Below are 22,158 nucleotides of genomic sequence, written 5' to 3'. Positions count from 1 at the left end.
TGTCTAATTAATAATAGTATTCTATTAAACAGTATGATTAATCTGAGAGATCATTATGCAGAAGTAGATTAAAAAGCAACCTAAATCCCCTTAGTGATTTCAGATAAAATAAACCTGAATTTCTTATCCAGAGAGGTTTCTTTTTTTCCCCTCCTTGTGATATAACTTGATGGTACACTCTATTTCTGTGATTCTTTCAATGTGTTGTCTGGTTAACTTAAAGGAGACTTTTGAGTAAATAGTACCTATTCAGTTACCCTCTAATTTTATTATAATTTTGGATACTATTTGCACATGAATATTATTTTTGTAGGATATACCAGTTATATGATTTCTTTCTGTTGCTAGCTTCATATGGGGCAAAGCTGTTAATCTTAATATTTTACTAATAGAAACAAAGGTTTTAGAGAACAAGGCAGAAAAGGACCTATGCAAGATATTTCAGAGCAAATCCCAGTGCTTAAAACGTGACCTGATTCCTGAGTTGGAAAAGTAGCAGTTATGTATATTATAAGTTTAGTTAGTAAAAACATAAATGGTCTTGCTTTCTCAAAGGGCATGATTTTAGAGAAGTCAGTTATTTTTAGAGTTATTGTATCTTAATTTTTTATTCAGTGGGAAGATTTTTGATAAACTTTTTCACTGCCAGATGCTGGAGTATAGTAATTAAAATCTAGGCTTGGGAACTTCTTGGCTCCAGGTCTCAGCTTTGCCACTTACCAGCTCTGAGATTTAGGACAAGTTGCTTAATGCCTTAAGCCTTAGTGTGTCCTCATCTATAAAATGGGTCAAACACCTATTTCCTAGGCAGAACCTCCCCAATTGGTGGTGTGCCTTTCTGACAGAAGGCAAAAGCCAGTTGTGAGATTTAAATGGTGTGATAAAAGTAGAGCCTTTTATGGCTTAATCAATAAAATATATTTTAAAAAGTAAAGCCTTTAGCTTTGTGCCTTGGACCTAATAGTTGTTTTTTTAAAAAGCCATAATCTGTTATTACTTATGGCACTTGAAAATTCATCTGATTTCTAGATCATATCTAACTTATTTTTAGAGATTATTTTTTCTTTTGTTCAATTGTCTTTCATTTAGAACTGTAACATCCTAAAGACATATCTAGCAGCTAAACATTGGAGCCCTATAGTAGTTCCAAAATTTTATAATAGTATGTGGGCATATATGTAATATCTTATAGTGAATAAAACATTTCCCACGTCACATATGTTATCATTTTAGTATATGGTCAGAACTAAGTATGACCAATTTTAACATTTGATTTTGCCTGCACTGATTTTCTCTAGATATCTGTCAAAGACCAAATTTTGAAAGTTTGTGAAAATGCTACTCATGTACACACACAATTCATCTATAGATTGTTTCAGTAAAATACTGCTTAGTGATATTTACACATGTTGATAGAGATATAATAATTTGTACTGTTGTGTATTAAAACCACTGATTGGCATTGGGGATAGTTCTTATAATTCCTTCCAGTAACTATAATAGACGGGAAAAGTAGAAAACAAAAATGGCAGAAACATCTCAAAACATAGAAAATGTAAATGAAGTTTTAAAGTGTCTTTGAAAAATGAAAAAAAAACAATTGAGATGCCAAGAATTTACACTTGATCTTAGCCAAAAGGCCGAGAAGCAATGAGATGCCAAGAATTTAAAGATACAAATCTGAGCCCTGACTGGTGTAGCTCAGTGGATTGAGTGTGGGCTGCGAACCAAAGGGTAATGGTTCAATTCCTAGTCAGGGCATATGCCTGGGTTGTGTGCCTGGTCCCCAGTGGAGGCCATGTGAGAGGCAACCACACATTGATGTTTCTCTCCCTCTCTTTCTCCTTCCCTTCCCCTCTCTCTAAAAATAAAAAAAACGAAATAAAGATACAAATTTGAAATAAAAATATACTTGAAACTAAATGAAATACATTGTCAAATGGAAGTTATTTAGAAGATAGTAGGACAAAGTATAAACTTATAAATGCGAAGTACATGCTGTTAAAGTGCACTGAAATTGATGGTAATATTTTCATTACAAATATTGATCTGTCTTTAAAGTGTACAAACATTTAATCAAAGTGCTTGTTATATAAACATGAGCACATATAGATGATCTCAAGTTTCAGCTATGATGGAAATTCTTCTCATGACAGATGAAGACATGGACCCCAGAGAAGTGACATGCCTAAGGTCACACAGCTCGTTCATGATTGAACAATCAGAACTAGAGCCTAAGGAACTCTAGTAGGAACTCTCCTACTTCACTCCTCCTTTGTGAGTGATTTCATGAGCCCTTGAGAAAGACAAGTGCCTCCTAACCTAGCTAATTCTTTAATTTCTGTGATCGAAGATTCATACCTTTGGGTTTATTACTGCTTAGTGTTGTACAAGTAGCTCAGGTTTTAAGTCAGGTTGACTGGGTTCAAAATGTAGCACTGACACTCAGGGCTGTCATACTGCACAACTCTAAGGGGTGCCATTGTAGTTCATGTGAACAGGGTCTAGATTAGTAAGGGATACCGGAAGTGTTAGGATCACACATACCTTAATAATTTCTTATGCATAGCAGCAGATACTGCTTTTTGATTTTGAAGGCTGACATGAATAGAATTCTGGACAGGGATGTATATATGTCTTTACCATATGTGATTTAGACAGTCTCACAAATATACCTAATAAAAATCATGTTAGGTCAGAATCCACTGTTTCAAAGCTCTGGTAATGGCAATAAGAGTTAGAACAGTGGCCGGTTTTCACTATCACTCAGCTTTGGGAAGTCCTGGCCTATACTCCTTTTTCTGTTCGAGATCCTGGTTGAAGGCCTGGCCACCTCTGTTGACATGGTGATCAGCTAATGAACCTTTGAAAAATTACTGAAGGAGGAGACAGGTTGTATGTATGACTTCTGTTATCACCCAGAGAGCAGGAAAGAGTATGGGAGGACTACTCTGGACACAGAAAGAGCATATCCATTCCAGCTCTGCTCTCCACTTGTGAGTTTGATGAGAACTTTCTGGAACTCTTCTAGAACTTCTTCTATTATCTCTCAGTTTACAGAACCACTGTGATCTGAATCTAGGTCTCAGAGGCTGCAAATCAGTGGGAAAGACTGAATTTTATTTTTGTAATGTTTTTGGTCTATTAAGAAAATTAATAGCATAATAAAATTGCAAATCTCTTTTAAGTTAAAAAAAAGAATTGATTTCAAACCATCTTGTTTTGTCCCAAAGAATTTTTTATTCTCCTCTCTTATGCCCCTGAATCTTCCTTGTCTCAGCTGCTTTATCCACTCAGTTCCTAAAGCCAAATCCTAGGAATCAACTCGATCTCTTTTTCTCACTTGGCATAGCCAGCCCATAAACAAGACCTGTCAACTCTACCTCTAAAATGGACCTTGAAAGTTTCTGAGTTTTCTCACCTGCATTGCTACCTTTCTGGCCCAAGTGATTTATAGTCTAAATCATTGTAAGGGCCTTTGAGCTGGCCTCTCTGATTCCTTTTTACTTTCTAATCTATTTTCCAATGATCTTTTTATTACTCTTCTGCTTAAAGGCTGAAAAATTTTTATGTTTCACTTAAAACAAAATCCAAACTCCTTACCTGGTCTATAAATCCTATGTGATCTGTCCCTGCTTGTTACCTCTATGATTTCAGTTTTGCGCACTGTGCCACAGCTGTCTTGGCCTTCTGTACATTCTTTGAACCTGCCCTATTTTATTTTATCCAGAGCACTTATATATTCTAATAGTTACTCAACACATTTGTTGACTAGTTTTCCATTTGTCCTCTCTAAGTTTAGTAAGTTGTGTTTTTTTAGGATTTGTTCCTTATTATGTCTGTAGGATATAGAATAGTGCCTGGCACCTGTTGGAACAATGAGTTGGGTGAATGATGCCAATATTAGAAACCAGGGATTCATCCTACACTCCTCTCAAGCTGTTGCTTTCTGCTTGTAATCAGTAGCCAAGTCCTGTAGATTTTGTCTCTTGATTTTTCCAAAATCTGTGTCCTCTTACCTAGCTTTACCACTACTGCCTTTGTTGATGTCATCAGCACTGAGATAGTTTCCAAGCCTCTGTCAAGGACTGACTCCTGGATATAACTTTTTCTCTTCTCCAGGAAGGAACAATCAACTGCTCTTTGTGATACCATAGTATCTCCTTTTACTGTGTTATTCTCCTTGTACTGTATTGTAATCCCTCTGGAGGCAGGGACTACATCTATCTATATTTTCATTCTCAATACCTGGGACAATAGATGGCATGTAGTAGATGTTCACTAAATGTTTCAAGGAAGAGAATGAGTTAATAGAAATGAATGAGTCTAGCTATATGGGGGCCATATAAAAGCAGTTACACTAAAACAGAAACCTAAAATTTAGATGTTTGTTAATGATGTTTTTAATATATTTTATTGATTATGCCATTAAAGTTGTTCTATTCCCCCCCTTCATTCCCCTCCACCCTGCATACCCCCTCCCCCACCATTCCCCCCTTTAGTTTATGTACACGTGTCTCAAGTTCTTTAGATTCTATATTTCCCCCACTATTCTTGCCCTCCCCCTATGTATTTTCTACCTACTGTCTATGCTTCTTATTTTCTGTACCTTCGCCCCCTTCTCCTCCTCCCACTCCCCTGTTGCTAACCCTCCATGTGATCTTTATTTCTATGGTTCCACTCCTGATCTAGCTGTCCTCTTAGTTTGCTTTTGTTTTAGGTGTGGTTGTTAATAAATGTAAGTTTGCTGCCCTTTCACTGTTCATATGTTTTATCTTCTTTTTCTTAGATAAGTCCCTTTAACATTTCATATAACAAGGGCTTGGTGATGATGAACTCCTTGAACTCGACCTTATCTGAGAAGCACTTTTTCTGCCCTTCCATTCTAAATGAAAGCTTTGCTAGATAGAGCAATCTTGGATGTAGGTCTTTGGATTTCATAACTTGGAATACTTCCAGTCCCTTCTTGCCTGTAAGGTCTCTTTTGAGAAATCAGCTGACAGTCTGATGGGCACTCCTTTGTAGGTGACTGTCTCCTTATCTCTTGCTGCTTCTAAGATTCTCTCCTTCATTTTAATCTTGGCTAATGTAATTGTGATGTGCCTTTGTGTGTTCCTTCTTGGGTCCAACTTCTTTGGGACTCTCTGAACTTCCTGGATTTCCTGGAAGTCTATTTTCTTTGCCAGACTGGGGAAGTTCTCCTTTATTATTTGTTCAAATAAATTTTCCACTCATGGCTGTTCCTCTTCCCCTTCTGGTACCCCTATAATTCAGATGTTGGAGCGTTTAAAGATGACCTGGAGGTTCCTAAGCCTCTCCTCATTTTTTAAATTATTGTTTCTTCATTCTTTTCTGTTTGGTCATTTTTTTCTTCCTTCTGGTTCACTCCCTTGATTTGAGTCCCAGTTTCCTTTCCATCATTATTGGTTTCCTGTGCATTTCCCTTCATTTCAATTAGTTTAGTCTTCATTTGTTCCTCTAATTTGTGACTAAAATCAACCAGTTCTGTGTGCATCCTGATCACCAATGTTTTGAACTGTGCATCTGATAGGTTTGCTATTTCTTTGTTGCTTAGAGTTATTGGCTCTGGGGCTTTGAGTTCTTCTGGAGCCATATTTTGGTTTGTTCACACCTGTTATGTATGAGGGACGGAGCCCTAGGTGTTCACGAGGGTGGGGCAACTCAGTCACTGGGTTGTGATGCTGTATGTGGGGGCGGGGTTCAAGAGGGGCAATGGCGGTCCCCTCTGCTGCTTCCCGCTGCTGGGGCCTGTGTGGTCTGTCTCACTGCTCACTCCTTTGCTGGTTTATCTGTGCACAAAAGTGTGACCGCAGTCAGCCTGCCATTGCGCCCTCACTGGGTCCACCTGTTGCTACCCCACACCTGGGATCCGCCCACGGCTGCTTGCATGCCTGGGTCAGGGGATCTTTTCTGCCCGACCCCGTTGCGCTGGTGGCTTCGCCCCTTTTACCGGTCTGGCTGAATGGTTCATTGTTGTCGGACTTCTGTATAGTTCAATTTTTTGTGTTTTGGGTGCATTTTTATTACTGAAACTTTGTTAACTTTAAACTTGGTTGTGAGAGGAGGCACAGTGTTTCCACCTATGCCTCCATCTGGGTGGAAGTTTGTTAATGATGTTTTAAAAACAGTTTTATTTGTTTTTAGACAGAGGGGAAGGAAAGGAGAAAGAGAGGGAGAGAAACATCAATGTGTAGTTGCTTCTCATGTGCCCCCCTACTGGGGACCTGGCCTAATGGCATGGGCCCTGACTGGGAATTGAACTGGCGTCCCTTTGGGTCACAGGTTGGTGCTTCCTCAATCCACTGAGCCATACCAGCCAGGGCCTGTTAATGTTTTAACCTTTGAATTTAAAATTAAGTTTAAACTTCACCTATTAAAATTAAATAATGATTAATAAACTTGCTTTTGAGATTACCATGCTTTCTACTCTCATATCTTCAGATAGAGCTCTTAATTTTTTGAGATAATTCTATACGTAAATGTAAAAAATCAGTCATCCTCACATTTTTTTATAGAGAAATAAAAGTAGTTAATGCAGGGCAAAGAACCCCAAGATATGCACAAGTTTTGAAAAAAATTTCTTTGCCCTTTGTATCCTTTAGTGTTTTTTAAAATATGCTTAATATATTTAAAACAATTCAGGACGACTATGAATAGAATGGTTCACATATTCTACGACCTTATTCTAACCTTAGGTGATTTGAGTTTCATTCTTGTTTTTGCTACAATACTCCATGTGTATCTTTTGTGTTTCTAAATATTAAAATCAGTCCATATTGGCTAGTGAAATATTGGAGGCTGTAACTCTACAGTATTTTTAGAAAATGAATATACAGTATTATTTTGCATGTAATTTTTATCTGCTTCCATCAAGTGTAACAATATGTCGAATTTGCCGTGGGCCTTTAAAGCTTCGATGTTGTGAAGAGCTCTGCATGAAATTTTAAAGAGACTGGACCTTTCATCTGCACAGCAGCAGGGCACCTCACTATAGGGACAAGAAAGGAAAAGAGAGAGGGAGAGCATTTCTGAAGCAATAGCAAAAATAACAGCAGAAGCAATTATTTCATCAAAGGTTATTTTTTTTCCTAGTCCCTATTTTTTTTTCAAATTTCTTAGCTGGAGGTTGTCTGCCTTTTGCCTTCGTCTCCTGGTATACATTTAATGTGCAGTTCCACACAGTCAAGATGGGAAAAATTCACAAATGAAAAGATATTTATTTAGAAGGTGATGTTATTGATAATAGCATTTAAATGTATTTGCAAGGGATCTGCAAGTTGGGAACAATACAAAGAACTAAATGTGACATTCCATAGAATTCTTAGCCTGTTTACCTGCTTGGCAATGTGAAAGATGTGTATGTGTCTTCTTCATGACTTTGCTTCTTCCCTTCCCTCCTATAAACATTAGCACAAACTTTGACTGCTCTGGGAAGGGTAAGAGAATTCCATCCCTCATCTCTGTGGCTAATATCAGCACATCTTCTTTTTATCCAGGGTGGGGCTTGGCATTCCTGGCTGTTAGTCAGTTAGTACCAGTTCTTGTGGTATGGACATCATTCTGCTGGTAGTAAGAATAACCAAAAGAGACCACCATCTTCCTTCCTCTGTGACTTGCTCTAACTTCTTTTTCATTTTTTCCCTCTTCTCCGGGCTGCTGAGAAGATTGATAAAGTAGCTGCTTGGGCTTTGAAGTTTTTGTGGAAAACACTTCTCATCTGAGTTTCCTTTTTATGCTGTAACAAGTTTCTATAAACTTAGTGGCTTAGACATACATATTTATTCTCTGACTGTTCTGGAGGTCTGAAGTCCAAAATGAGTCTTACGTGGCTGTGTCAGCAGGGCTGTGTTCCTTTTAGAGGCTCCAGTGAGAGGGTAGAGGGTGGAATATATTTTCTTGTCTCTTCCAGCTTGTGGAGACCCTAAGCTTTCCTTGGCTCACGGTCCCTTCCACCATTTTTGAAGTGCCAACTCTGCTCCTATTTCCCCATCTGCTCAAGATCCTTAACTTCATCAAATCTGTGAAGTCCCCATTACCATGTAAGGTAATATATTCTACAAATTAGTGTATACACACACACACACACACACACACACACACTAATCTTTTGGGGAGTATTATTAAGCCTACCACCCTCTTCAACATTATACTACATAATATTTTTGTAATTCTCATCCTGTTCCTATCTATCCAATTGTGGATGCATATTTCATTCTATCTTCAACTAGAAATGACTGTAAACTTAAATAAACAAGAGAGAAAATTTTGGGTCTCATCTCCAAAGTTCATCCTAAGAGTCAAACAGTGATGCACTTCAGGGGACTAAATTACTTTCCTCTGTGGTTCCCTAATATTTGGGACTATTATCTCTGTATCTTTAAGATATTGAAGAAACAGAGTTTTAGGGTTCATCACTTTAGGTTTAACCTGATTCCTGGAGGTACAAATATTTTAGGCTCCAAGCTATCCTAAACTTCCTCAGTGGGAGAAGCTATTTCTTCTTTTCTATTCACATTTATTAAATATCTTTCTTCATTTGGGGGGCAATTCCATCTCTGACCAACTGTTTATAGTTTTGGGAAGATCTCTCTTTCCTTTGCCAAATGTAGTCACTCCATCCTTTGTGTTTCTGTAGCACATTGTACATACTTTTATTGTAAATCTTATCTCTTAGGATTGTGACTATTTGTGTTTTTAATAAGTGGAATTGCTTGAGGGCAAGAATCTTGCTTATTTACCTTTATTTTTTCCTGCTAAAGTGGTGCTTAGCATAGATTAAACATATTTTTCGGAAACAGTGAATTACTAAATATTCTATAGATTGAAGACCAAACCTTGATCACATAATCTCTTTTAGTTCCCCATCTCCCATCTTGTTTTCTATTTTCTGTTTACTTCATGCCCTCTCCATGTTGGACTGCTCTATATTCTCCAAGCCACATTCCATTTTATCATTAAATCTGTCTTCCCACTGTGCTAATGTACAAACTGTTAACATTTGAGGAGGCTTACTCTGTGCTAGCCTCAGTACAAAGCACTTTATGGGCATTTAATCCTCATAATACTTTTCTGTGGTTTACATTTTATTTATAAAACATAACTTTCTTGAGACCACACAGCTAGTAAGGAGTAGCTCTGGGGTTTGAACCTAGTGGTTTAGGTCTGGAGCCTTTGTTGATAACTATCACTGCCTCCTGATAATAGGCTTCTATTCCAAAGGGATCGCTTAGCATTTCTAGAAAACTCTGTACTCCCTGTGCCCATCATAATGCTTAAAAGATTTATATCTATTCAGGATTGAAGTTTGAGTGAGGGTTTTAATTATGAGGGCTCTTTAATGATTGTAAGACAGACTCTTAAGAAAATACTAAATATAGCCATTCAGGAGAACTACTAGAAACCTATTCCCAGCCACATGACCCAATAAGCCACCTCCATGAATGCCTGCAAGTTGATTTTCAAAGAAACAATAGTCATTACATCACTAAACAGAGTATTAGCATTCCTTTCCTTCTACTTCATTGGTGTCCATACTTTTTGTTTAAATAAGTGGGACACATTCATCAAACAATATCATATAGATCCCCAATATATAACACAAAAAGAATTTTTCTATCAGTGTGTTCTGCCAGAATTGTTCCAAAAATCCCTCTCTCAAGTTTAAGGACACGGCACCCTTTCCTACAACTTCTTTTGCCTACTCTAGTTGCTCCAAATCTTTTTGTATTAACTCTGGGTCTGTGGGGTAAATCTGGTTGGCCTAGGTTTATGATGGATTTGTGATATATTTATTCTTCACTGATGTCTTGTGTCAATCATTTAGATTGTGTGAATTCAAAATAGTCCTAAAATAGCAAAAGTTAGTGGAAGTATATCTAAAGAACTGTAGAAGTCCCAAATTGGAAGAAAGCTCACATAGGGCCCAGGGAGGAGCTATTTGTTTTTTTAAGAAGCCTCTTGTGTTGACATTGCTTTCAGTGGATCCACAATCCAGGCCCTGAACTTTATTCTGCCAGGCTGAGAAATCTGATTTTGTCGATGCATTGTGTGGCTCAGTAGACCTGATAGTTGAGCCAAATGGATCCCTGGGTCAGGGTCCCTGTTGTTCAGGGTACATTTGAATAGGCACTTTTAGCATGTGCTTGTCTAAGTCTTTGTTCTGTGCTTGCACGGCTCAGCGGTGTTTGTTTTAATCTACCCATTACATCCTTAGCTCTATTAATGCATTCAGCATGGATATAGTTAAGTATTGCCAACCCAGAAGCATTTTTGCCCCAGTTACAGGGAAGAGTATACTATGTTAGTTAAGAATATAAGTGTTGAATTAAACAGGACTTGGTTGAAATTTCCGGCACTACCATATACAAGCTGTGTGACCCTTGATAATTTCCTTAACCTCTCTTAGCTCATTTTTGCTTGAATAAAATAAGAACAACTGAGGATTGCTGTGAAGATTAAGTGAGATGTAGTGTGTAAAAGTCCTCAGTGCTTGGCCCAGGAGGTACTGGTGGTTGCCAACTGCTAGCTTTGTTATTACTTTAGGTGGCATCCCATCTCTCTCTTCTCTGATCCAATTTGTATTGATGTTCAAGTTTAACTTTGAGAGGCTCATCTTGTTTCTCTTCATTTCAGATTCCAGGAGGATTCTTCACTGTGCTTCTGAGAGGCCACGAAGAGGGTCCCCAGCACACCATCTCCTCTTCTCTGTCATTGAGGAAGTCATGCTACAAGGGCACCTGATGGTGGTCCCTGCTCATATCTGTGTGCAGCACCAACCAGTTCCCTTTCTTGAGCCAGGGTAAAGTTGGACACCTCTTGCATAAATGCATGGCTTTCTTTTTTGGTTCTTCAGTTGAAATCATCTGTGCTCTGCCTCCTTCTGCTGATCAGGTATGTGTAATATAAACAAATTATATACATGTCACATAAATCCATGGTTTTTGGAAATTCAAATGATATATAAGTATAAAAATTGTATTGTCTTTCTTCACACTGCCAACCACATTCCTCCCTATTATTGTGTGTCATTCCAGCCATTTTACATGAATTCGTCCACATATTATTTAAAAAATGGTATTATAAAATTCTTTGGCGACCTGACTTTTTAACTTAACATTTCTTGATGTTTTTATGTCAGTATGTACAAATCCTTCACATTCTTTTAAGTTTTTGCTTAGTTTTCATATATGGGCGAATTATTATTTTTCTTGAAAGTATTGATGACTATTTAGATGTCCAGTTTTTAATACTAAAACAGGGTTTCAGTGAATATTTTGGGGTTAAAAGGGTTAACATTAAGATACTTCTCACTGTCCTTCTTAAAGCTATGCCACATTTTTCTCCCATTAACAGTGTACAAGAAGACCTATTTCTACTTATAGTCATATCACCAATAATGGATCTTCTTTAGTGTATTTATTTTTTTATAATCTGATGGACAAGCATCTCCTTGTTTTAATTTATATTCTTCTGCTTATCTGTGAGGTCAAACATCTTTTCACAGGTTTTTTTCCCCTTTGTAATTCTGAATACTATCAATTGATACCTTTTTCATAGTTTTATTTGGGGTTATTACCTTTTTATATTGCTTTATGGGCACTCTTTGTGTATTATAGATTTTAGCTTTTTGTTAAATGTACAACTTTTCTCCAGTTGCTGACTTTTAATTGCATTTTTGTGTCTGACTGTATATAGATATTTTAAATTTTATCTAGTTTGTTTTTGCTTTCTTATTATGAAATTTATTACATTTGTAAAGGAATGTAAAAGTTTAAAAACTACTCAATATTTGTGTAGTGGTGAAACACTTTGTGGTAAAACAGGCTATTTTCAAATTAAATCAATGAGTATATATTTAATTAGCAATAATCACACCTCTGATAAACCTCATTGTCTATGGACTGCCACTGCACAAAGCTAATATCAAGTATTTATTTAGTGTTTACTGTATGTTTAGTGTGATGGATAATAAAAGAATATAAGACATGGTTTCTGCCTTCAGGGCATTTGTATGTGAATCACAAATACTTAGATATACTTCTGAAAATAATATTAGGTATTATTTAGCTAAGCAATGAATTTCATTACAGAAAAAAATGGCGTTAAAAGGAACTAGGTCAACAGAATTTGTATGCTAGTACCTGGTAAAGGCTATGACCATTGTAGTGGAAACTTGAATTGGAGCTTGACGCCTGGGAAAGATGTACTTATGAGGTTATCAGTTATCTATTTCTGTATAACATCACATCAAAGCTTAGTGGCTTAAAAAATTACCTACTTAATTTAGTTCATAATATTGCAGGTTGACAATATTGGTTGGGCTCAGCAGGGCAGTCCTGGCGTGGGCCAAACTCGACTAATTTTGGCTGGGCTCACTTATGAATCTGCAGTCAGCTGGTCAGTTGTCTGTGCTGACTGGCTTATTTTGGTTGCATCTGCTGAGATGTGTAGGCCAGTTAAGACATGTAGGGACAGTTGAGATGTGTAGGCCCTTTTGTCACATGGACTCTCAACCTCTGACAGGTTAGCCTGGATTTGTTCTCACGGTGGGCATAGAATTTCAAGAGTTTGAGAATGGAAGCTATAAGGTTTCTTGAGGCCCTGGCTCAGGATTGGTATACTGCCATTTTTGTGCATTTTCTTGATGAAAGCTACAAGACCATCAGAGACTCAAGGGGTGAAAAAACACACTCTACCTTTTGATGGGAGATGTTAAAGCACTGTGGCCATTTTTGCCAGCTATTGCAGAACTCCAATTCAGACTTGTGATTACTGAATGATTTAATACTTGAAGTTATGTGTGATGATCATTCTTAAAATCTGTCTTTGACAAGGCCAGGTAGGAATATAAATTGCAATATAGTAGAAGTCTACAAATACCTCTTGGACAAAAGTGTACTGGCTTTTAGGGAACCTTTCTTTCATTTTATTTTTAAAAAGATAATTAGGAATATAATGTATGGATTTCTAACTGGCAAGAATGATCTATGATAATCTTGCTCCCCACCCCCTTTCTTAAAACATATACTGGAAGAGTGAAGGAGATGTGGTCTTAGGTCTGGCAATAAAAGCCATGATCATGAATGCAGAGCATTAAATTTAAAAGAGGCTGCACATCACAATTTTCCAGTTTTAAAAAACAGCTTTTAGTCTTGATTTCTTGCATTCATCTTTATTTTCAAGTTAGTTGACTTTACTTGCAATTTATGGTTTAAATAATGTGGTATAATTCTTATCTTATTTTGGTCTTAGAAACAATTCTAGAAATTCCATCAGTTCTTGCTTTTTACTCTGTAGAGGTGGCCAATAAGTTCTTTCTCAAAAGAACTTTCTCTAAGGTTCTCTCCCTTTTAGTGATTATGACAGCTTAGTTCAGACAGTAAATGTGAGGTTTAGGCAGAGCCATATAAACCTGCTGGTTCATGTCTTCATAAAAAGTTGTGATCTCTTGGCCGAACCCTTAACTCTGAATGAGTTAAGCATGAGTAATGTCAGTGTGTAACCAAAAATACTATATGTAGAGATGGTGCTTTTTATTATTCTACATTGTTTTCAGTTCTTTCTTTCTTAAGGAGGAGAGACACTGAAGACTTATACATATGTGTACATAAAAAGCCTGATTTCTTTCTGATTCTTGTACAAGTACAAAATGATGCTAATTAAAATAAATATGCTGTTCTATAGAGGAACAGTGTATTATGGTGAAGCTGTCCGTGAATTCTGGAGCCAGAATCTTGTTTGAATTAGGAGGATGTCTGCTCAGTTAAGGCACCCTATGGAGATGTATAAGGCCAGAGTTTCTAGCAGTCTGTACTGTCTTTATTGAGAGACATATTTATATCTTTCAGACTAGAAATTAATCAGTCAGTGGGGTTTTTTGGGGGTAAGTCATGGACTCACAGAGAATCTTTTTGTTCTGCCAGGAACCACAAAGCTTGGGCACAATTAAAATGCTGATTTAATTTATTATATTGAGGCATGGAACAGGAATGTTTAAATGATGTTGACAGGGCCAGAATTTCAGAACCACCTTTTTAAAAATAGAAAACAAATGCTTACCCCCTTAAATTAAATTATATTAATAACATGTTTCTGTAAGTTGCTTGGAAGCAAAATAAAGCATTTGACAGTAATTAAAATTTAAAGATGTTGTATTATTTGTTGTTAATGTGCACTCTTTGTTAGGGGAAATAATTTCAAAGTGATCTATTTATGAAAGTTAAATGGGGGAAAATTGCCTATTGAGCAAATGTTGCTTAATTAGGCCGTTTTTGTTAGAACTGTGGATTCTTAAGTAACTAAACTGTTTTTATATTCCAATAATGGTTTCTATTTTTGATCCTCTCAAAAATTGTCTTTGTTACTTGACTTTTGATATTTCCACACAGAATTCCATTGTCAAGGGGCTTATAAATTCTAAAAACCAGGAAGGCTTTCATATATCTTGGGGTATTGGGTAACATGTATTTGCAAAGAGAATTTCATCTGAAATCAATGTGGTTAGTCACTTGGACCTCCTCCAAATACCTCTGCAGGACCAGAAGCCAAATACCTCTGCAGGACCATTAGCAGCCTCTAACCAGCTCTCCTCTAACGAATGCTGTGTTCTGTGTCTTGAAACGGCACTTGCCTGGTTTCACACAAACTAGAAAATGACATGAGATAATGGTATAGTTGTTTGCCCTGCTGTACCACAGTGAGGGGAAGCTAATAGAGTCACCTCTGTGTGGACCTCACATGCAGATACTATTCTGTAAAGCTACACATCTCCACTGCCTTGGGGGAAAGACAGTTTGTGACATGGGTTTAGGTTTTATTTTCTTTTGGTATTCGCACAGACGTGTTTGATTTGGGCTTTCAAAGTCGATATAAAAAAAATTCATAGATGATGTTAAAATGATGTGTTCTTCCATGAATGAAATAAACAATAGATGATGGCATGCTGTTTCTTACCATGTTACAGCTATATTTGTGGACCTTGATAGTGCAATTACAGTGTGGGAACTAACTGACCCCTGTTGGTCTTGATAATTCTGGTGAGAGGAGTGCAAATTGGATGGAAGAAATGGAGTAGTTTATCTATGTGTGTTTCTCCACTGGTTAAAATTAAAGCAGTAACAGTGAAGTCAATATTTATTTCATGAACATTTATGCAATGAGGGTTTTCTTCTGGGAAATGTTCCTAGTTTTGTGGAAAAACTCTTGACTTAGGTACTAAATAATAATTAACTATTGTTGATATATTATTTTTCTCTCCTGTCTTTATTCATCCTCCATGTCCATCTAGTCACCAATTCCCATGTATTCTGCTTTTTGAATGTTATGATGATCTCCCTACCCTTTCCCTCCCTGCCTCACTGCCTCTCAAACTGCCATCATGGCTTTGTTTATCTTTCACCCCTACTAGGCTGTAAATCATATGAGGGTGTGAATCATATCTTATTTGACTTGGCCACCATGTCTAACAAATAGTAGATGATCAGTATATGTTTCATGTATAAATAATGCCTTTTATATAAACCATTTAATTTAGTCATTCTCAACTAGGGGGTGGGGGTGATTTTGATCCCCAAACTCCAAAAAAAGACATATGGCAATGTCTACAGACATTTAGGTTGTTACAGTTGTGGTGTGTGGGGGGTGTGTATGTATAGTACTGGCATCTTGTGGGTAGAGATTAGACATGTTCCCAAGCATTCTACAATGCATAGAATTGCAACAAAGAATTATTTGGCCCAAAAATGTCAATAGTATCACGGTGGAGAGACCCCACTCTACTTCAATTTTCAAAATATTTCTCTTAAGTAGATGGATAGGTAATAGAAGTTTCTTTACTTTAGATATGGGTAAACACATTAAAAGATTATCCCAAGTCCACCCAGCTTAAGGAAGTGACAGAACCAGGAACTGAATCCCTTGATTTGACATCCAGATAATGATCCAGATAATGACTACATTATTTCAATTACTTAGATACTTATTGTGATTTTTGAGTTTAATTATCTGGAAAGTTGTCTTAGATTTTACTTTGGAAGTCTGTCCATATTCTACTTGAAAAGTAATAATCAGAAATTAGCATTTGAGTTAATTGAAAACATTTGAGTGCTTATTTGAAAGGTATCTCTCCTATGGAGAATCCTTTAGTTCTGGTATAAAAAATTTGAATTTTCCAGCCTTGTATCTTTCCGCAGAGTGTGGGTTTCTTTGGCAAAGTTACTCAATCCATACATGAATCATAACATAGTTCTGAAAGATTAACAGTATTAAATTTTTTCAGTTACTAAAATTAAGACCTGGAATGCCTGAATTGGTCACTAGATGTTTTGAGCTAATGCCTAATTAATTTTTCACATAGTATTTATCTATGTTCATCCTGGGATTACACAGCTGTTTTAAGTGAACAAATATGTTTATCACCTGAGATACAGGTTTGAAATAAAACCATAGTGTACCTGAACCTAGACCACTATATATTGTTTCTACTGTGTCTCTAGAAATAATAGAGATGGAATAGGAAAGATGTAGATAACAGTAATTAAATTGGTCAAGGGGAAAAACAGTGTTACTTTAGGAATTTATTTATCTATTTTTCAGAGAGAGGGGAAGGAGAAAGAGAGGAAGAGAAACATCAATGTGTGGTTGCCCCTCACTCATCCCTGACTGGGGACCTGGCCTGCAACCCAGGCATGTACCCTGGCTGGAAATTGAACCAGTGACACTTTGGTTCACTGGCCTGTGCTCAATCCACTGAGCTACACCAGCCAGCTAAAAACAGTGTTCTTTTTAAACAAAGGAGACAAAACTTCTGTCTGGGGTGCAAGATTTTGAGGGAGAAACAGATATTTAAGACATAGTCTCTTTCCTAGGGGTATTCAAATAGATGATATATATATATATATATATATATATATATATATCAAAACGAATTAATGAGACAACATCAGGGTGAAATGAATGGTAATAGCAGGCAACACAGAAGATGAAAAGTATTTTATTTTAATTTTTTCTTTTTCTTTTTTTAAATTTATTTCATTTTTTTTATATTTTATTGATTATACCATTACAATTGTTCTATTCCCCCCTTCATTCCCCTCCACCCGCACACTCCCTCCCCCACCATTCTCCCCCACTTAGTTTATAACCAGGTGTCTCAAGTTCTTTAGATTCTATATTTCCCCTACTATTCTTGCCCCCCCCTATCTATTTTCTACCTACTGTCTATGCAATTTTCTGTACCTTCTCCCCTATTCTCCTCCTCCCACTCCCCTGTTGCTAACCCTCCATGTGTTCTTCATTTCTATGGTTCCACTCCTGATCTAGCTGTCCTCTTAGTTTGCTTTTGTTTTAGGTGTGGTTGTTAATAACTGTAAGTTTGCTGTCCTTTCACTGTTAATATTTTTCATCATCTCTTTCTTATATAAGTCCCTTTAGCATTTCATATAATAAGGGCTTGGTGATGATGAACTCTTTGAACTTGACCTTATCTGAGAAGCACTTTATCTGTCCTTCCATTCTAAATGAAAGCTTTGCTGGATAGAGCAGTCTTGGCTGTAGGTCTTTGGATTTCATGACTTGGAATACTTCTTTCCAGCCCCTTCTTGCCTGTAAGGTCTCTTTTGAGAAATCAGCTGACAGTCTGATGGGCACTCCTTTGTAGGTAACTGTCCCCTTATCTCTTGCTGTTTCTAGGATTCTCTCCTTCATTTTCATCTTGGCTAATGTAATGATGATGTGCCTTGGTGTGTTCCTTCTTGGGTCCAACTTCTTTGGGACTCTCTGAGCTTCCTGGATTTCCTGGAAGTCTATTTCCTTTGCCAGACTGGGGAAGTTATCCTTGATTNTAATCTTAAAAGGTGTGAAAACAAACAAATCTCCACATAAGTCAAAGTAGGAAGGTAATATTCCCAGGTAGGTAAATCATTCTTTACTAGAATTATATCTAAAAAAATGCAGCAAATTTTCATATGAAACATCTATAAAATCAAAGAGCATAATTCCTAAATTAGTAGTTTAGTAGAATGTTTAAATAAATGGAATATTCAGCCTACCAATTTCTCATACAAGTAAAATAATTAATTTACGAAAACTAGGATAGCACCCTACAGAGTAGGATTTGCCAGTGTGCTCTAGAAAATAAACACTACTAAGAAAACTCCAAGGATCTGAGCTTAAAAGATGAGAAACACTAAAGTACCAATCTATTTCTTTGACCCACCCAAGGTATTACCGTCAGTCCTCACTCTTCATGCTGCTTACATTCAATAAAGTTGCTACAAACATTGAATTAGCAAATAAGGAATCATTGTCCCTAGGGAAAATATAGAATTGGGTTCTTGTGAATTTTTTGTTGCATTTTCATTGGCCAATCAATACATCTTGTTTTATGTGTTTCTATTTTTAAAGACACATTAGTTAATATATATTGTCAAGTCAGTAACAGTGAACTCAGAGCCAACAGCACTATAACTCATACCTGAATGAAGCTTATCTAATACATGTGTTTTCTCTGTTAGACTCATCACAGCCTTCTTGTGCTTAGGAACACTAGATAGCACATCAGCATTACAGTTGGGGGACATTTCAAACAGCAAAATCACCAACAAAGAGCACACACATGTGGAAAATGTGACACTAAATAGACTACAAAAAAAAACACTTGTGTACAGCATGAGCACTAAAAGAAGAACACAGAGCTTTTAGTTTCTTCAGCCTCAGCTGGGAAGATGTGTTGTTGGGTGACTCAAATTTTTCATTACTCAGTGCATATCCTCAACTGACTGAAAAAGCACTTGTGAATATTGATTTTAAAGGTGCCAAAAATTTTAGCAAGTGGGAAAATTCACAAGTATCGAATCTGAATAATGAGGATCAACTGTAACTCCATTTCAAATGTCCTGCTCAATGACCCAATTTAATATATACCTTCAACCTCATCTCACCTCTCAGTTTTCCTGTTAATTACTCATTGGGCTCGCCCCTTGGTTTCAATGCATATCTTGATTTTTCCTAACCATTGCTTGGTTCCAAATTCCTGTCCCCAGCAATGCATTCACATGGATGAGACTGGGGAAGGCACATCCTGCCTTGCACATAGGCCCTGGCATGAAAAGTACTTCAGCTCCTGGACAGCTCATGATTTCCATCATTTCAACAACATCCATACAAAACCTAAATTCAAGACTTCCAGCCAAGATGGAGGCACGGGTACATATACTTTGTCTCCTTGCACAACCAAAAGAAGGATAACAACAAAATTTAAAACAAAAAACAACTAGAACTGTCAGAAAATCAAACTGTATGGAAGTCTGACAAACAGGGAGTAGAAGAAACATTCATCCAGACTAGTAGGTGGGGTGGAGATGGGCAGCTGAGGCAGAGAGGATGTGTGGCAAGGCAGCAGCTGGTGGTCCCACATTTGCATGCAGATAAACTGGGAGGAGCAACTGAGGAAAGAAAAAGGCCACACAAGCTAGGGTTCCAGCAAGGGAAAAGAAAGCCTCAAAATCTTCAACTGCAAAAATCTGTGGGGGTGGCGGCAGTAGGAGAAACATCCAGCCTCATAGGAGAGTTTGTTGGAGAGAACCCTGGAGTCCTACAATGTACACAACCCACCCACCCGGGAATCAGCACCAGAAGGGTCCAATGTGCTTCTGGGTAGTGGGGGGAGACTGAAAGCCAGTAGAGAGCCCAGAAAGTGGCATTGTTCCCTCTCAGACACCTCTCCCACCTACAGTGCTACAACCCAATTACATGGGTTGCCCTGCCCTGACGAATATCTAAGGAACACTAGATGTTCTACCTCTTACTACAAAATAGGCAGGCCAAGATGAAGAAATATGGCCCAAATGAAAAAATAGATCAAACCTCCAAAAATAGAACTAAGCAATGAAGAGATGGCTAATCCATCAGATGCAGAGTTCAAAACACTGGTAATGAGAATGCTTACAAAAATGATTGAGTATGGTTGCAAAATAGAGGAAGAAGTGAAGGCTATAAAAAGTGAAATAAAAATATACAGAGAACCAACAGTGGAGGGAAGAAAACAGGGACTCGAATCAACAATTTGGAACCAAAGGGAGAAATATACATTGAACCAGAACAGAATGAAGAAACAAGAATTCAAAAAAAAAAAAAAATGAGGAGAAGCTTAGGAACCTCCAGGACAACTTTAAATGCTCCAACATCAGAACTATAGGGGTACCAGAAAGAGAAGAGGGAGAGCAAGAAATTTAACCCTTCTTTGAAAAAATAATGAAGGAGAGCTTCCCCAATCTGGCAAAAGAAATAGACTTCCAGGAAGTCCAGGAAGCTCAAAGAATCCCAAAGAACTTAGGCCCAAGGGAGCACACACCAAGGCACAGCATAATCACATTACCCAAAATTAAAGATAAGGAGAGAATCTTAAAAGGAACAAGAGGAAAGGAGACAGTTACCTACAAAGTTCCCATAAGAGTTCCCATAAGACTATCAACTGATGTCTCAAAAGAAATCTGATAGGCCAGAGGGGCTGGAAAGAAGTATTCAAAGTCATGAGAAGCAAGGATGGATCTACATCCAAGATTACTCTATCCAGCCAGGCTAACATTTAGAATGGAAGGGCAGACACAGTGCTTCCTATATAAGGTCAAGTTAAAGGAGTTCATCACCAAGCCCTATTACACGAAATGTTAAAGGAATTTATCTAAGGAAAAGAAGATAAAAAATCCTAACAGTAAAATGACAAGAAACTCACAACTATCAACAACTGAACCTAAAAAAAAAGTAAAAAACAAACAAAGCAAACAACTAGAACAGAAACAGAATCACAGAAATGGAGATCACATACAGGATTATCAGGAGGGAGAGGGAGGGCAGAGAATGGGGGAAGAGATACAGGAAATAAGAAGCATAAATGGTATGTACAAAATAGACAGGGGGTGGTTAAGAACAGTATAGGAAATGGAGAAGCCAAAAGTCTTACATGTATGACCTATGAACATGAACTAAGGGAGAAGGAATGCTGGTGGGGGGCAGGGCTGCAGGGTGTAGGGTAATAAAGGGAAGGAAATGGGATAATCAATAAAATATTTTTCATAAACCTAAATTCATAGCCCATTATTACTTTCTTCTTCAATCTACTATATTTTCAGAATCTATAACCACTCACTGAAAAAGCTTAAAGATGAGTCTCTGAAATAATTATGATTATCTGGATCATTTGGTTCTAAATCACTTAGGTCATTTATATTTATTTTTTAACTAAGAAATTTCTCCATAATTACCCTAACTCTATTTCCCTTTGCTAAGGGAATCTAATCTACTTGGTCAAATATCACCTACCCTTAGTTTTCCAGAGAGAAGTATTAAGTCTATGGTCCTCTGCTTTCTTTAGGTATACTGAAGCTGTCCACAAAAATTAATAGATAAAATGAACTCTGATTATTCACTAGTGAGCAAATTTATTGTACTGACTGATTTAGTTCCTTCTATTACTGAGAGGAAAGTGGAAATCAGGAAAACTAAAGCATTTAAGTCAAGATATCTTGGGCTCCTTAACAGTTGAGTTAAGGTTTAAGGAAAGGTTTATAGACCATCAAAAAATAAGATATCTCTGATACAATATTTAGATGTCTAAAGTTTAGAAGGAATCTTAAAGGACTTTACCTCAAAACTGTAAGCACTATCAGAGTAGGAGGATCTAGACTTCTTTTGTACACCCTTGTGAACCAAACAGCTATACTTTGCCTAGCACATTATAAACACTAAAAAATATTTAGTTATTTCTAAGCAGTAAAATAAATGATACATAACGCATCTGGACAATTCTCAAAAACATGATAAGTAAAAAATATTCTGTTATATGTTATTGTTTATGCCATCACAGTTGTCCCATTTCCGCCCTTCATTACCCTCCACCCTGAACACCCCCTCTCCTACCATTCCCCTCTTTAGTTCATGTCCATGTGTCACAAGTTCTTTAGCTTCTACATTTCCCACACTACTCTTGCCCTCCCCCTGTCTATTTTCTCCCCCACCATCTATGCTACTTATTCTCTGTACCTTCTCCCCACCTCTCTTCCTCCCACTCCCCTGTTGCTAACCCTCCATGTGATCTGCATTTCTGTGGCTCCTCTCCTGTTTTAGGTGTCTGCTTAATTT

General features: G+C 37.3%; 1 pseudogene; it reads right to left on the bottom strand.

The window, feature by feature from the left end:
- Positions 1–1,569: 1,569 nt before the first annotated feature.
- LOC118983994 (uncharacterized) lies at positions 1,570–1,652 on the bottom strand (annotated as a pseudogene).
- Between the last annotated feature and the right edge of the window lie 20,506 nt (positions 1,653–22,158).

Source organism: Sturnira hondurensis, unplaced genomic scaffold (genome assembly GCF_014824575.4).
Source record: "Sturnira hondurensis isolate 20B ecotype Veracruz unplaced genomic scaffold, ASM1482457v3 Scaffold0003090, whole genome shotgun sequence".
Taxonomy (NCBI): domain Eukaryota; kingdom Metazoa; phylum Chordata; class Mammalia; order Chiroptera; family Phyllostomidae; genus Sturnira; species Sturnira hondurensis.
Note: the sequence above shows the minus strand (reverse complement) of the source record. Positions and strands in the feature narration are given on the sequence as shown.